A 15,700-nucleotide genomic window follows, 5' to 3' on the forward strand; every position below is an offset into this window, starting at 1 on the left:
ACCCACCAAAATTTTTGATTTGGGGAGTTTTGATTTGAGAAAATATTTCTCAAAATTGTCTCCTCTAGTCAACTTTCACAGTGTCTAAAATTCATGTTAGTAGATTCTCTACTCTGGGTTAAGGCATTGTCTCTCTAGGAGTTAGCTGTTGAAATGTCGATATCCCTAAAGAGACCTAAAATGTTAATTGGTGGTGGTGGTGGTGGTGGTGGTATTTTGGGTCAGTAGGTTTTTCTTCTTGGAATTAAGACTGAAGGGACAGGTAAGAATTTGAGAAGGATTAGATTTGGGAAACATGACATCGCTGAGGAGTATGGGGTGACAGAGAAACCTGGACTTGGGCATTGAGGTTACCAACCACCTGGATAAAGAGATTAGTAGGAGAGTGAGAGCCAGAGACTGTGTGTGTGTGTGTGTGTGTGTGTGTGTGTGTGTGTGTGTGTGTGTAAAATGGAGATGTTGAGTTGGAGAACAAAGAGGTGATTCCATTAAAAGGAGGTAAGAGAACATTTGAGAAGATAAAGAACTAAGTAGATGGAGAATCTTGAAAGTACTTCATTTATAAATGAGGGCAACCATATGATTTATCATCTAAACTAGGACATAATGAGAAAATTTTTCATTTAAACTGGGACATACCTAGATAGAGGAATGGCTGTAATTACATTGTGAAAACTTGCATAAACTGGTGCTGTCATAAGCAAATAAGGACAAATGGTCATTGTAGTTAAAATGTGCTTATTTAAATAATACTTTAATAAAATAGTGTCAACTTTAAGCTACCATGTGCCAAGCATTGTACTGAGTAAGCACTTTGAACATCTTCCTACATTCTTAAAATAATTCTCTGAGGTAAGTGGCATTGTTTTTATTTATAGTTGATGAAACCAAAGTGCAGAAAACTTGGCCTGCATTTCTCCATGGCAGTTAGACTTGGAAACAATGAAATGACTTAATATTGCCCATAATCAAAATCCATGTAAACTCTTGACTAAACTGTACTGCAGAGGCTGTGGGTGTGTATATGTATTTTAAAATGTCCTCTGACTTACTCAGAAAGTTACTCTTGTAATCTTACATCATATATCAAATCCCATTCCCCTTCTGATAGCCATAACTCTGAAGGCTTTGTGCTAAGACTACATTCTAGGCATTTTACATGTATTAACCTAATTTAAACCTGACAATAGCATTATGAATTATTTCCATTTTATAGTTAGGAGAGTGAGGCATGGTGAGTAACTGCCTAAACTCAACATATTTAGTAAGTGCCAGAGCCAGAATTCATATTCTGGCAGTTCTACTCCAGAGCCTGTTTTCTTAAACTGCTATCCTGTACAGCTTCCTCTAGCCCATATTCTTTGGACCTGTTTTCATTTCTCTTGGGAGTGGAATTGTTTTGGTGCCTGGTAAGTGTATGTATACCTATATAGGTAGGTTTCCTTAGTGTTTCTGAAGTTGTACAATTTTGCATTCACGCTGGTAGTCCATCTGATTACCTCCTCCCTCTTTTTCTGTTTTTTATTAAGGCATATGCAGCCTTTTCCAGAAGTCCTGAAACTCTGGTAGTTAGAAATACATTCTTTCTCCCTCTTTAAACATTTTGCCTCATTCATAGGTACTCTCAAATACAACCTCACTTCTATCCATTTCTGTAACCCTACTATGTGCAGTGTTATTAGCACCAGCAAATAGCAAGAGGCAGAATGTTTTGAGTCTTCAACAGTATCACCTCTGGCTATGATACTATTGCCCAGATAACTTTTCACTTAAACTGTATAAGTGAATGGTAATATGCCTTTCTTTACAGTGTACTTAGGAAGGAAATAAATGGCAGTGACTTATTGCAGTGCTAATAGGTATTACAGTATACTGATTAGTTAAGAGATTCAGAGCAAATTTCTTTACCTTTCTGAATGTGTAAGATGAGGAAATTTGACTAGATTTCTTACAGGTCTTTACTGTTCTTGCCAGATCTGTATTTCTTTGGGAAGAAAAAAGGAATTAGCATTTGACAATACAATGAGCAAGGAGATGGGGCATATACTTAGTACATATTTTTCTTTCAGTATCAGAGTAACTTAATAGGGTAAAGGCCTGATGATTTAAGCCATTATTCATTGGGGGAAAATGGAAACTAAGCAACAATGTTACTGTAAGACTTAGAGCTTTAGCTTCTTGCTTTTTTTTTTTTTTTTTTTTTTCCTAAACCATTTATTTATTTTTGAGAGAGTGAGTGAGCACAAGCCAGGGAGGGGCAGAGAGAGAGAGGGAGACACAGAGCCTGAAGTGGGGCTCCAACTCAGCAACTGCAAGATCATGACCTGAGCTGAAGTTGGACACTTAACCAGCTGAGCCACCCAGGTGCTCCTAAACCTGAGACTTTTGCATTGGATTTGGGCACTTAAAAATAGATTTTATTTTTAAATTCTTAGGATCCGAGGGTTGCCAGGTATCATAAAGTTGGTCTAGATCTGGTACTTTCACATCACTATCCTAATATACTTACTGCTTATGATAAGTGTCCCAAGACAGGACATTCCCCTTGAGGCAGCAGTGACTTGGAAAGATGTTCTCATATGCGGAACATTCACTCTAGTTGTGCCATTTGTTTTGATTCAGAACTAGTATACTTTTTCTCTCTGACTTCCCTAAAAGTATTCTAAGTAGCACTATTAACTCATTTCTCTAAAGATGAAGGCTTTTTTTTTTTTTTTTTTTTATAGCATTGTGATGGAACTGAGCCTTGTTAATTTGGAGAAGAGGTGTCTTTGGATAAGAGATGAGCTTACACACTTTTGATATTGTCTAAAATGGTTGGGGTGCCTGGGTGGCTCAGTTGATTTAAGTGTCTCACTTTTGATTTGGGCTCAGGTCATGATCTCAGAGTTCGTGAGTTCAAGCCCCACATCAGGCCCTGCACTGGCGGGGCAGAACCAGCTTGGGATTCTCTCTGTTCCCCCTCTGTCTCTGCCCTTCCACTGCTCACATCCCCCCCCCCCCAAATAAATAAACTTAAAAAATTTTTTCAATGGCTAAATTCACCTAAGGAAATAATGTAATTTGCTTTGTCTTCAGTATAAATAACAGGCAAATGGGGATGGAGGTGCCATTTAATGAGGTACAAAAGCAGCAAGTGATGCCAGCAGTTAATTAAAATGGATCTGATTTCATTATTTCTTCATTAATTCTAAGCAGCATGTGAATTACATTGTAATAGTGATATGAGATGAATGCTAATAAAATGACTGCTTTAAAATATTTTTGGTTGGCAGTGAAAAAAATTATTTTTCATGTAATTCCTACAAAATGTAATGAAAGACTGGGACTTTATGGACTGCATTTGAATGAGTAATTTTGAAATCCACTAAATTTTCTTGCTCCTGCTAAATTATATGGGGTTTTCTAGAGAACTATTTTTGGCATATGCTTTCTTTCTGATTAGTAATTATGGTTTTGATCTTTAGCATTGACATACTGTACTTTTCAATGGAGTTATTTTCCAAAGAAAGATGGTGGCCATAATTTTTAAAGTTAATGGCTTGAAAGGGTCTTGCCTTTCATATGAATCAGTCTTGCTACCAGTTATTAATATGCAGTGAATTTGTTTTAAATTTAATATTAACTGCACATATTTTAGTTTTTATAAATTGAGAACTATTTATACCTGTGAAATTATCACTACACTCAGGATAATGAAAATACCTGTCCCCTCCAAAATTCTTTCTTTCAACCTTCTTTATCTATTCTCAGGCAATCAACTGAACCTCTTTCCTATCACTAGAGATTCTAGAATTATATATGTGTGAATTCTACAATCCGGTGTGGCTTCTTAGCATAATTATTTTGAGATTCATCCATGTTGACTAGTGCATAATAGTTCATTAACTTTTTGTTACAAATAGTAATACATTGATTGGCTATAGCTTACTTAGTGTATTCCATTCACCTCTTGAAGGATAGTTGGGTTGTTTCCACTTCCAGGTATTAAAAATAAAGGTGCTGTTAATAGTCTTTTGTGGACGTAGACTTCCATATCTTTTTTGGGTTTTTTTTGTTTATTTTTTTAAAGTTCGTTTATCTTGAGAGTGAGTGTGAGTGGGGGTGGGGCAGAGAAAGAGGAAGAATCTCTAGCAGGCTCTGCACTGTCAGCGCAGAGTCCATGTGGGGCTCAAACTCAGTAAACAGTGGAATCATGACCTGAGCAGAAATCAAGAGTCGGACACTTAACTGATTGGGCCGCCCAGGCACTTCTAGACTTTGATTTCTGTTAGGTAAATAACTAGGAATGGAATTGCTGCGTTGTATGGTAAGTGTGTGTTTAATTTTTTAAGAAACTGCCAAACTGCATTCTAAAGTGGTTTTACCATTTCACATTCTCATCAACAGCATATGAGAGTTGAATTTGCTCCATATCATTGCCAACATTTGTATTTTCCTAATGAACAATGATGTTAGGGCATATTATCATGTACTTACTTGCTAGTATCTATCCTTGATCAGGAGTATGTCAAGATCATTTGTCCCTTCTTAAAATTGGGTTTTCTTAATGAGTTTTGAGCATTCCTGTATTCTTTCTGGATTCAAGTCCATTTTCAGATGACATGATTTACATATATATATTTTTTCACTGTGTGGCTTGTCTTCATTTTGTTAACAGCATCTTACGGAGAGCAGAAATTAGTAATTTTGAAGTCCTGTTTATCACTTTTGTCTTTTATGTGTCATGCTTTTGTGTTTTATCTAAGAAATCTCTGCCTAAGACTACAAAAATTTCCACTGTGTTTTCTTCATGGAGTTTACAGTTTTAGATTTTCCCTTTAGAGCTGTGATGGATTTTGAGTTGATTTTTATATATGGTACAGTGTGTAGATATCCTGTCATTCTGGCTCCATTTGTTGAAAAGGCTGTTGAAAAGGCCTGCCTCTGCAGAAAATCAGTTGACCATATATATGTAGCTTTATTTCTGGACTGTCAGTTTTGTTTCATTGATCTCTTTGTTTCTCTTCAGTACTACACTGTCTTGATATTTGCAGTTTTATAACGAATCTTCGAATATAATTGATCTTTGAGGTTGTTTTGGCCATTCTAGTTCATATGCATTTCCATATGAATTTTTGATTCACCTTGTCAATTTCTGTTAACACTGCTTGGATTTTGATTAGAAGTGCATGGAATCTTGCTCAGATTAGAATTGACATGTAAAGGTCATTGAATTCATGAATACAGTACTGTATCTATTTGTCCTCTTTGTACATCATTTGATAATTCTAATTATTTCCTATTTTCCAGTGATACTAAATAGAATTATTTTCAAAAATTAATTTTCTGATTTCTTTGAACAGCTGTTCTATAGAAACAGTTGATTTTTTAATTCTAACCATCTGTTGCTTAGTTTCATCTTCAGATGAAGTATAGTGTCCTAGTTCATTGTCATTTTAGATTGGAAGAAATGTATAAGCTTACAAAATGTAATGGGTCAGTATCTTGCAAGGAGTGGTACATATTATCCCCAGTATTTTGTCTTCATTTTTTTTAAGATTTTATTTTATTTAAAAAGTTTTCAGGGGCGCCTGGGTGGCGCAGTCGGTTAAGCGTCCGACTTCAGCCAGATCACGATCTCGCGGTCCGTGAGTTCGAGCCCCGCGTCAGGCTCTGGGCTGATGGCTCAGAGCCTGGAGCCCGTTTCCGATTCTGTGTCTCCCTCTCTCTCTGCCCCTCCCCCGTTCATGCTCTGTCTCTCTCTGTCCCAAAAATAAATAAACGTTGAAAAAAAATAAATAAATAAATAAAAAGTTTTCAAGTTTTTTATTTTGAGAAAGAGAAAGCATGAGTGGGGGAGGGGCAGAGAGAGAAGGAGAGAGAGAATCCCAAGCAGGCTCTGCACTGTCAGTGTGGAACCCGATGTAGGGCTCAAACCCACAAACCATGAGATCATGACCTGAGCTGAAGTCAGACACTCAACCAGCTGAGCCACCCAGGCACCCCAAAGATTTTATTTATAAGCTATCTTCACAGCCATTGTGGGGCTCTAACTTACAACCCTGAGATCAAGAGTTGCATGTTCTATTGACTGAGCCAGCCAGGTACCTCCATCATTTTTTTAAAATGAAATACTAATATTCCTCATAATATGGAACCTTGAAACTTCAAAGTACCATTATTTAAATAGTTGAATTTGTAGGCAATTTCAGGAAAGTATTTGATTCTGAAGGAGGAATTATTTGTTTTTAGGGGATTCCAAGAGTCCACTCAAATTATATATTTTAGAGAACCCAGTGCCTTGGTACTGGTTTTGTGAGAATGAAGGAAAGCGTATAAGGATTTTGAGGTTTGAGGCTTATGCACATGAATCACATTGCAGCTTACTGAGATGCAGAAGACTGAGGAAGCCGTGAATTTGGGATTTTCATTTCAATTTGGACATGGTAGATTTTAGGCCTTTTGTTGACTGTTAAGTGCTTATATGTTTATTTGGAGTTTTATAAATATGTATAACATATATCTTAGGTTAAAAATATGCCTGAAGTCCCAAACTAGTTGTATGCAAAATTAGAACTCAAACCTAGGGCCCTCTGACTCCAAAGCCAATATAGCTGTCCCTGTTGTATTGTCAAGGCAGAAAAACATGCTTCACTTTGACAGTAATAAATGTTCCCTCTGAGCTTTTATGATTTTATAGCAGAGTTTGCAACATCCCAGGCCAGCAGGATCCATACAGATAATTGAGTTGTGTTATAAGAGAGTGATGACATCTGCAGGCAACTGCAAAGCCTATGTCCCATCTGAAGGATTAGCTGCTAATCAGCTCCAACAGATTGTTACCATGTGGGAATGTGGGCCCGGCATTGCTGGATCTTCTGACCTTTTTTTTTTTTTTTTTTTTTTTTTTCCCTCCAAGAGAGGTCAGAAATACTGGTTTTCATGTCGAGTCTTCTGATTTATAGGTAGCTATCCTATATATGTATATATCCTACATGCTATGTAGGTCATCCTTATTTGGTCCACCATACATACGTGTTAGATTCTACCCCGTGAGCAATCTATGGTAAGCCTTGGACCTGGTATACTATGAACACAACAGTAAATTTATATGATGTGAAGAGGGTGGTAACTGTAATAAGCACATTACAACCTTTGAAATGCAAGTTGCTTAATTTGAACATGGCATTTAATGAATCTGGTATTTAAATTCAGTTTTCTTATAGGTCAGTTACTTATAGATGGTGGAAGAGGGAATTGCTCCCTATAGCTTTTTGCCTCCTAATTGCATGCTTTCATTTGTAGATCGGGCCAACTGTGAGTTTGTGGACATTTAACTGAAACCCATTTGACTGAACCCAAATGAGAAGAAACCTTCAAGAACCAACTGCTATTCATAGAATCTGCAGTCATCTGTATGTGTAATATGGAATGTTCTCAACCTAGAGATAGCTGAATGGGTGACTCCATTGACAAGGAGTGGTAAGTTTGACTATCCCCACTGATAATTAACTATATCCTTTCCATAAAAAGAGCACTCCTCCTCTTTTGTTCTTACCATTTACTCACTGTTGAATAGTAAGTTAATTTTTGTATCACAGAGAATGACAACAGTGCAGTTTAGGAAGACACTTTATCCCTAACTGTATTTAACGTATGTTTGCAGTCAGACTTTTTTCTTAAGTTAGGCACATCTATTCCTTTGGCATTGTATTTTTCTTCTTTATTTCTCTGTCAAATTATACCTTTCTCCAAGGCCTGTCCTTGAAATGTTCAGCTCACGTTAAAATGATGGTCATGATACTTAACAGCATCCACTCTAATCTTGGTTAATGGTAGATGTCATTGCTGTTGGAAGTGGTTGTTTTAGGAATCGATCTAGTTTTGGCCAGTTGGTCATAGAAAGAAGTCTTAAGAAGATGCTGGGAGAGGTTTTCTTGGTTTTGAGAAAGAAGAAAAGAGATGATCCCTCTTCTCCGTAAAGATGGTTTTATCTGGATTGACCTCTGGAACTGCTGTAGCCATTTTGTTGCTAGACTGAAAGTGATGCCCTTATGGAAAGGAGGGCAGAGGCAAGAAGAGTGCAGAGAAGTAGAACTGGGAGCTCCATGTAATATACCTAGAATTACCCTAACTTGTGATGTGAAATAATCAATTTCCTTACTGTTAACTTGCTGCAGAAATCCTCTCATTTGATTTCTCCACTGATTATCCGCTGTCTTTAGTGTGTCATGCATTTATTTATGCTTGATTAGGTCCTGTCCTGTCCAGTAATACTTGTTTATGTATGTCGCTTTTCTAGCACATTATAAATTTTGTGAAGTCAAGGGCTGTTCTTATATTCCTGCTGTGTCTTACATTAGTATTATCTTCTTAAGCCATCAGTGCATATTTACTGAATTGAATTGTTTGAACAGTTTAGTATTTGAAAAACCAATCTACAGAATTGAATAATTATGGAGATTGTCTTTTAATTCAAATTCTTTTCTTTAACCACACTACTTCCCTGGAGGATTATAAATGAAGTTTGGCTTCTAAGATGATTGGTGTGTAATACATTTTCAAGTAATCAGTTCTATTCTAAAAAAATGTTTTGTTTTTCTTCAACTTGACTGTCAAAATCAGATCTTTTCCTATGTATTTGATTTTTGGTTTTCAGTCTAATAAATTTCACTGTCTTCTGTGTTATAAACACAGAATAGTTTATGTTCTGTTTTTGATACTAATAATAGAAATAAGGGCCAAAGATAGGAAGAAACAAAGGGGTGCCTGGGTGGCTCAGTCAGTTAAGCGTCTGACTTCAGCTCAGGTCATGATCTTGCAGTTTGTGAGTTCAGGCTCCACATCAGGCTCTATGCTGTGAGCTTTGGATCCTCTGTCTCCTTCTCTGTCTGTTCCTCCCTTGCTTGTTCGCATGCTCGCTCTCTCTCTCTCTCTCTCTCTCTCTCTCTGTCTCTCTCAAAAGAGAGTTTGTTTATTTTGAGAGAGAGAGACAGAACACAAGTTAGGGGAAGAGGGGCAGAGAGAGAGGGAGGGAAGAGAATCCTAAGCAGGCTCTGTGCTGTCAACGAGGAGCCTGACTTGGAACCCAGTCCCACAAACTGTGAGATCATGACCTGAACCCAAACCAATAGTTGGACGCTTAACTGACTGAGCCACTCAGGCGCCCCTGTGTATGAAAACATCTTGACTGATACATCCTTTATCATCACCCATTTTAAACTGTATAATGATAACTCAAGGGACTTTGTGAATTAGGTAAGTAAGTCTCTGATAATGCAATCCATTATCAGTTGTGTAAGGGGGCAGATAAAGCAGGCCATTCATTGTTTGATTCCAAGGATTCAACGATTAAGTAGAAGGTGGTAAATAAATACATTGTCCATGCCATTGCTAAGGAGCTTACTGTTAACTAGAATAGGCTATCATTACCTGAATGATCCTACTAGTGTAGAGTAGGATTATTAACTGAGGATTGATGATCTCTTTAAAAAAAATTTTTTTTTTTTTTTAACATTTATTCATTTTTGAGTGAAGGAGTGTGTGGGGGGGAGGGGCAAAGAGAAAGGGAGGCACAGAATCTGAAGCATGCTCCGGGCTTTGAGCTGTCAGTACAGAGCCCAATGTGGGGCTTGAACTCATGGACTGAGAGATCATGACCTGAGCTGAAGTCAGATGCTTAACCGACTGAGCCACTCGCGCTCCTAATGATCTGTTATTAACTGAGGCTAGGGTTGTGGAAGAAAAGGAGTATCCATCATCTCTTGTAATTAGCTGTTTGATGGAGACTCCTACTGAGCCCTTGGTACTTCTGAAGCTGGTAAAACAAACAATTGTGGGGAACCTGGAGTCTGGCAGTCCTTAAAAATATATATATATAAATTCTCACTAATCAGTTTTTCCTAATAAAGCATTAGGAAATATACACACCTTATGCCTTTATTTAAAATCTTTTTGTTTTCCTTATTCAGAATCTTGGGGCCAGATATATTTGTGGGGGTTTCACAATTCTTCAGATTTTAGAAAGGTTAATATAGTGCATACACTGTGTATTTGTATCTTTTAACTTAAGGGACAAGTTGGTTTCTGTTATTAAAAATACAAATAATAGGGGCGCCTGAGTGGCTCATTCTGTTAAGTGTCTAACTTTGGCTCAGGTCATGATCTCTCAGTCCATGAGTTCAAGCCCCGTGTTGGGCTCTGTGCTGACAGTGTGGAGCCTGGAGTCTGCTTCCATTTCTGTGACTCCCTCTCTGTCTAACTCCCCCACCCCGACTTGCGCGCACTCTCTCTCTCTGTCTCTCTCCATGTCTCAAAAATAAATAAGCATTAAAAAATTTTAAAGGAAAAATGTAAATAATACTTTACATGAGTAAATGCCAAGTTCTGTACACTTTTCAACATTATCTTAATTCTTGAACAAATTTTTTTTTCTAATAGCAATAAAACATGAAGACCATCCATTTTCTTTCTTTACTTTTTTTCTTCTTTCTTTCTTTTCTTTTGTAGGCTCTACACCCATTGTGGGATTTGAACTCACAACCCCTATAGATCAAGAGTCACATGCTCTACTGACTGTCTATTCATACTATCAGAACATAACTTTATGCACATTTTAAAAATCCCCTTTAATTTCATTTTACCTACACGTCCCCCATCTCTTTTCACTCATTTCTCAAACCTCTCCTTGCATTGCCCACACCTTTACCAGACTAAAGAGTCTATAAGTAATTAGTTCTGACACCTAAATAGAGCTTAGAAAGTCAAAGTGCTCTCTCCCAAAGGTTTCCTCACTTCACTGATAAGTCTTCAAAAAAGAAACGCTCTTCACTCATTCTTTATATTTCACTTTCACATTTCATCAGCAGATCAGCAAGTGTATTTTTCTTCTCATTCTAAACAAGATTAGAAAGATTTCTACTGAGCATCTTGATGCTACACCCACAAGTCTGGAGACTCTGGGTACTGTTCTGCTCTTAAGAAGGTCCTTTAATGGAATAAAAGTCTATATAATTTGTGGTTGATTTCAGTCCATACTGTGTTGGATAATCAGTAAATAGCTGGAAAGTGAACTTAGTCATCATCAAAATAAGGATCTTCATAGCTATGAGGAGACTGCAAATACAGTTCTACAAATACAATTCTGTTGAAATCATCTTTTTCTTTTTTTAAAAAATTTATTTACGTAATCTCTGCATTCCATGTTGGGCTTGAACCCATAACTCTAAGATCAAGAGTCACTCTTAAAACTGAGTCAGCCAGGCACCCCTCTTTTGAAATCATCTTGACTACAATACAGCTAGTATCCTGTAGCCATCTGTTTTGTTTTCTTGCTAGTGAGTAATAGGAACTGATGTAAATTGGTGAAGATTTGCTGGAGCCTGAGTGTAAGCCTTTATATGTGGTTTCCTTTTGGCTCTTAAAATACTGCATAGGTGGCTGGATCCTGTTGTATTCAGAGTGAGGGTCTCTGATTCTTAACAGTATTCGTGAGGAGGAAGTGCTGCTGACGGACTGATGGGTGACATCTGTTGGTTAGTGGTAGACAAGGAAGGATGTGAATTGAATTGGTCTGCAATGTACAATGAAGGTGTAAAAAAATGGTTTTGATTGCATCCATCTTTTTCATGAATGCTTTGGAGGTCCTAATATTGCTATAATGTATTCAAGAGCTGGGCTGCTGCCTTTACCACTTTGAGAGATGATCTGTCTCCTCTGCCTTTGGTTGTGTTCACTAGCTTTTCTTTCTCCCTTGAGTCAACAAGGACTTTGTTGTTCTCCATGATTTTCCTAGTGACCTCGTGCAGGTTTATTGTTTCCTTCCTTCCTTCCTTCCTTCCTTCCTTCCTTCCTTCCCTCCCTCCCTCCCTCCCTCCCTCCCTCCCTCCCTCCCTCCTTCCTTCCTTCCTTCCTTCCTTCCTTCCTTCCTTCCTTCCTTCCTTCCTTCCTTCCTGTTTATTGGGGTAGTAGTAATTGATGCCTGCAGCTGTATGAAGTGCTCCATACACAGAACTGCATCATGAAGAGAGGAAGGGCCTGGAATGCAGACAGAACCAGCCCAGCCTCAGTCTGTAGAGTCCTGTGGGTGCCTGCATCCGACCCTGCATCTGCGGGTTACTACTGAGTGAGCTGGATACAGGCTGGAGGGACCTGGTATAGCAGATGGCTTCCGTGATCTCGTCAGACAGCACGTGAGGACCAGGGCTACTGGGAAGCCAGTTGGTTAGGTCTCATGGTATATTTACCTGTGAGCTTCTTGTTCTGAACATCTTGCACCATATTCCTGAAAGCAATTGCTTCACATGGAGTAGCTCTATCATTATCTGCCCTTAGAAGTTCTATAAGGATGGGCAGCCCTTTTTCTTTGTGGATGGCCACCAGGATGTATGCTGTAAACATCTAGTTTCCAGAAGACTGCTTCTGGAGAGATCTAGCAGAGCTTTTCAAGTTGGCTGGGTTGGAACTTTCTGGTGGAAGAATCAGATACCGTTTTACCATTGTTGGATGCCACAGCATCTCGTCCCCTTGGAGAACTTTGACAACTTGGGGATATGACCAACTTCATCTCATTGATCTCTTTATGTCCTTCTCTTTTTCTTCTCCCCCTGTCAGCCTGGGTCTATGTCCTTGCTGGGAGACTCTTTTCCTAGTTAAGTCATCCCAGCAGCCAGGCTGATAGGATAGGTTTCTTGGGGGTGCAAACACAGTTCACCACAGTGTTGCTGTTGTAATTAGATGTGTTCATACATGTGCGAATCACATGCTGATGTGAGTCTGCCAGCCTCTCATAGGATTTTGCATTTGCTTCTTCCCTCCCTTCCACCCCTATAGAATTAGGCAGAACAAGTGAAGTCTGATTATGATCAGCATCAAAAGAAGAATTACTGCATTCAGAAGAACTGGAATATTCACACTTTTTGTTAAGATTGAGAGAGTATCTCAGTCGATTGTCACCTTTACAGTATCCTATGGAGATAAATTCCAAAGAACTCCTATACAAATTTCCTTACTTTATCAGTAGATTTTCTTACCAGTTGGAACGAGGCAGATATCTCACCAACATTCTTGATTGGTATTTTATTTTTCATCTGTAAGACTGGCAAAAAGGAGGTTTCAGAGAGCACCACAGCATTCCGCCAAAGTTCCAAAACTCTTGTCATCAAGAAGGTGGACCAAATGCTTGATTCTTCCTAACCTATACACCACCTTCTGCACTTTATTGTTGCCAGAGCACAGGTGATGCAGGTAGGCCACTGCATCTGCCTGAACTGATGGGAAGGGTGTTGCAACATGTGAGCGACTTGACCCAACTTCTGAACACGCCAGGCACTCCCTGGGGTCTGTCTGAATACGGTCTATTGCTGTGGATCTTGTGGTGCCATCATCAGGTGGTGCTGCATGGTGAAGCCTGTTACATCTGCACTCCTGCACTCAGTGTTGGATTGGACTGTAGGGCTCTGTGTGGCTGTTGTGTTCAGAGCATCATTATTTTTTTGGTATGTAAGGGTGCTTTGTTGTCTGGATATCGTTTGCACATTTTCAATACTTACTGTACCTGTGCAATACAGTGCTGCCTGTAATCCTTAGAGCTCCATGGTTTCGTGGTTTGGTTTGCGATAACCTTGGGCTGTACTGGGTCTTCCCTCCATATATAGTAGTGATGAGCAGTTTGGGAGACACAGCAGAATGAATGTCTTGCCCAAGTTGGTTGGGCTGACTAGCCTAGGAACAGTAAGCCTGTCAGGCTGTCTGGCTGATGAGGAACCATACTTGTAATGGCATGATGCTGCTGTCCACATTATTCTGTGTCATGAACAGTCCTTTTCAGTGAAGGTCCCAGATGTGTGGTATAGTGGTCATCACTGCAGGGCAATGACCCCACTTGGCCTTTGGATGGGGAAGCTGCTTGAGCTTGACCATCAGGGTCAGTGGGGACCCTGCTCTGGTGGCAGTTTGGTACTGAGGGATTGGTCTTTCGGGATTGGAGGAGTGTAGGGTGGTGACTAATACAGTGTGATGTACAACTGTTGGGGAGCTGACTCTCTGTTTAGAGTATGGAGACGCTTCCCACTGAGCAGGTAATGGGGTGGAGGAAGATGCCCTGGGGTTCGGTGGTCGGGAGTCTCAGTGACGGAGAGCCAAATCTACTATCCAGAGAAGTTCTCACTGACCCCTTTGAGGAAGACATACCTGTCCTGGTAACATAAGAACGACTGTGCTCTAGATGGAGCTGAACTAACTCTTCTCATGGCCTGATTGGCTACTCATGGTTGAACTAGTGTTTGCCCTTCAGCTCTTGAATTACTCACTAAATGGTTACTGGTTGAACTGTGAGCGAATGCTGTGGTCTCTTGTGTGTCTTACCCAGATTCTGGCTGTCTTGGAAACTCCTTGCTTCCTGGTTTTCACTGTCAGAATAAGAATTCATTTGTGTTGAACTTCTTGAGTTACCCAATGATCTTTCATGGTGAATAGAGGGTCCCTTGTGCTGACTCTGTCCTGATGAGGTTGTTGTTGGGATGGATGGCATCAAAAACTCTAGGTTTGTTCATATCAGTATTTGCACATCTCTTAATCTCCAAGGAGATGACTCCTTAGGTGAGCTGCTCCTTCAGGGAAGCTAGAACAGTGGTGGCTGTGATAATGGGTTTCAGGTCTAGGCCAGTGTAGGCAGTTTTCTTTGTGTGGTTGCTCCTCCTCCTCCAGTGAGGCCTGCTCAGTATTGGGCATTTATTTCTTTTTCTAGATTAAACAGGGTTTTTTGTCACTCCAGGAACCAGGTACATCCGCCTGAGGGGTAGCTGCTGTGCTACCCTCCAAAATTTGAAAAGCGAGCAACGGCTCCCCAACCCTCCTTTCCCTACACACCCCCTTCCCTGGAACAGCTCTCCCACCAGCCACAGGGGTGGTAGCTACCTTGCCCCTCTGCCCCGTGCCTGTGGAGTTAGCTTTGCAGCCAGCATTGATAAGGACTCAGTCCTAGAGGCCCCTCTTCATTTTTATACTTGAAAAAATTTAGAGACATTAGGTGACTTTATAGCAGTTTATGCAGCTAGGAAGTGGTAGAATTGAGATTATAATCCATATCTGTTTGGCTCTGAGATCCATGTGTGTATTAACCTCTGTTGCACTGCCTCTTCATTGTGTTGTATTCCTTAAACTCACCTATTTATTAACATTAGTAAGATTATTATTATTGGGAAGTTTAATCAGCTAACCTAACTAAATTAACTTAATATTTCTTTCTTTAAAAAATTTTTTAACATATATTTATTTTTGAGAGACAGAGAGCATGAGTGGGGAGGAACAGAGAGAGAGGGAGACACAGAATATAAAGCTGTGAGCACAGAGCCCAACGTGGGGCTGGAACCCATGAGCTGTGAGATCGTGACCTGAGTCAAAGTCAGATGCTTAACCGACTGAGCCATCCAGGCGCCCCCACTTAATATTTCTAATAGTCTTGCTGATTGACTTAGCTTTTCTGGGAATAAAGTCCTTATTTATAAACATACATAATATTGAATTTTGCTTATCCTTTTCAGACTTTATATCATATTGGTTCACTTACTAGTTGCATTATCTAGAACTTCTAGAACATTGTGATAACAGTGAGCATCTTGTTAATTAATTTAAAACATCTGATGTTTCACTAAATGCTTACATTAATTGAATATAGTTTTTCACCACTGAGCATGATGCCAGCCCTTACTAGTATTCT

The 15,700-nt window shown here is 39.4% G+C and overlaps 1 protein-coding gene and 1 pseudogene across 4 annotated transcripts in view; one reads left to right on the forward strand and one right to left on the reverse strand.

The window, feature by feature from the left end:
• The window catches only part of CDC42SE2 (CDC42 small effector 2), a 131,528-nt gene that overhangs the window by 40,679 nt on the left and 75,149 nt on the right, over positions 1-15,700 (forward strand). For all 4 annotated transcript variants that reach the window (XM_030317568.1, XM_030317592.1, XM_030317585.1 and 1 more), the window contains exon 2: positions 7,288-7,464. The gene's annotated coding sequence lies outside the window, so the exon portion shown is untranslated. The remainder of the gene's footprint in view (positions 1-7,287; positions 7,465-15,700) is intronic.
• On the reverse strand, positions 10,918-14,712 carry LOC115515628 (annotated as a pseudogene).

This window comes from Lynx canadensis, chromosome A1, assembly GCF_007474595.2.
Source record: "Lynx canadensis isolate LIC74 chromosome A1, mLynCan4.pri.v2, whole genome shotgun sequence".
Classification (NCBI taxonomy): Eukaryota; Metazoa; Chordata; class Mammalia; order Carnivora; family Felidae; genus Lynx; species Lynx canadensis.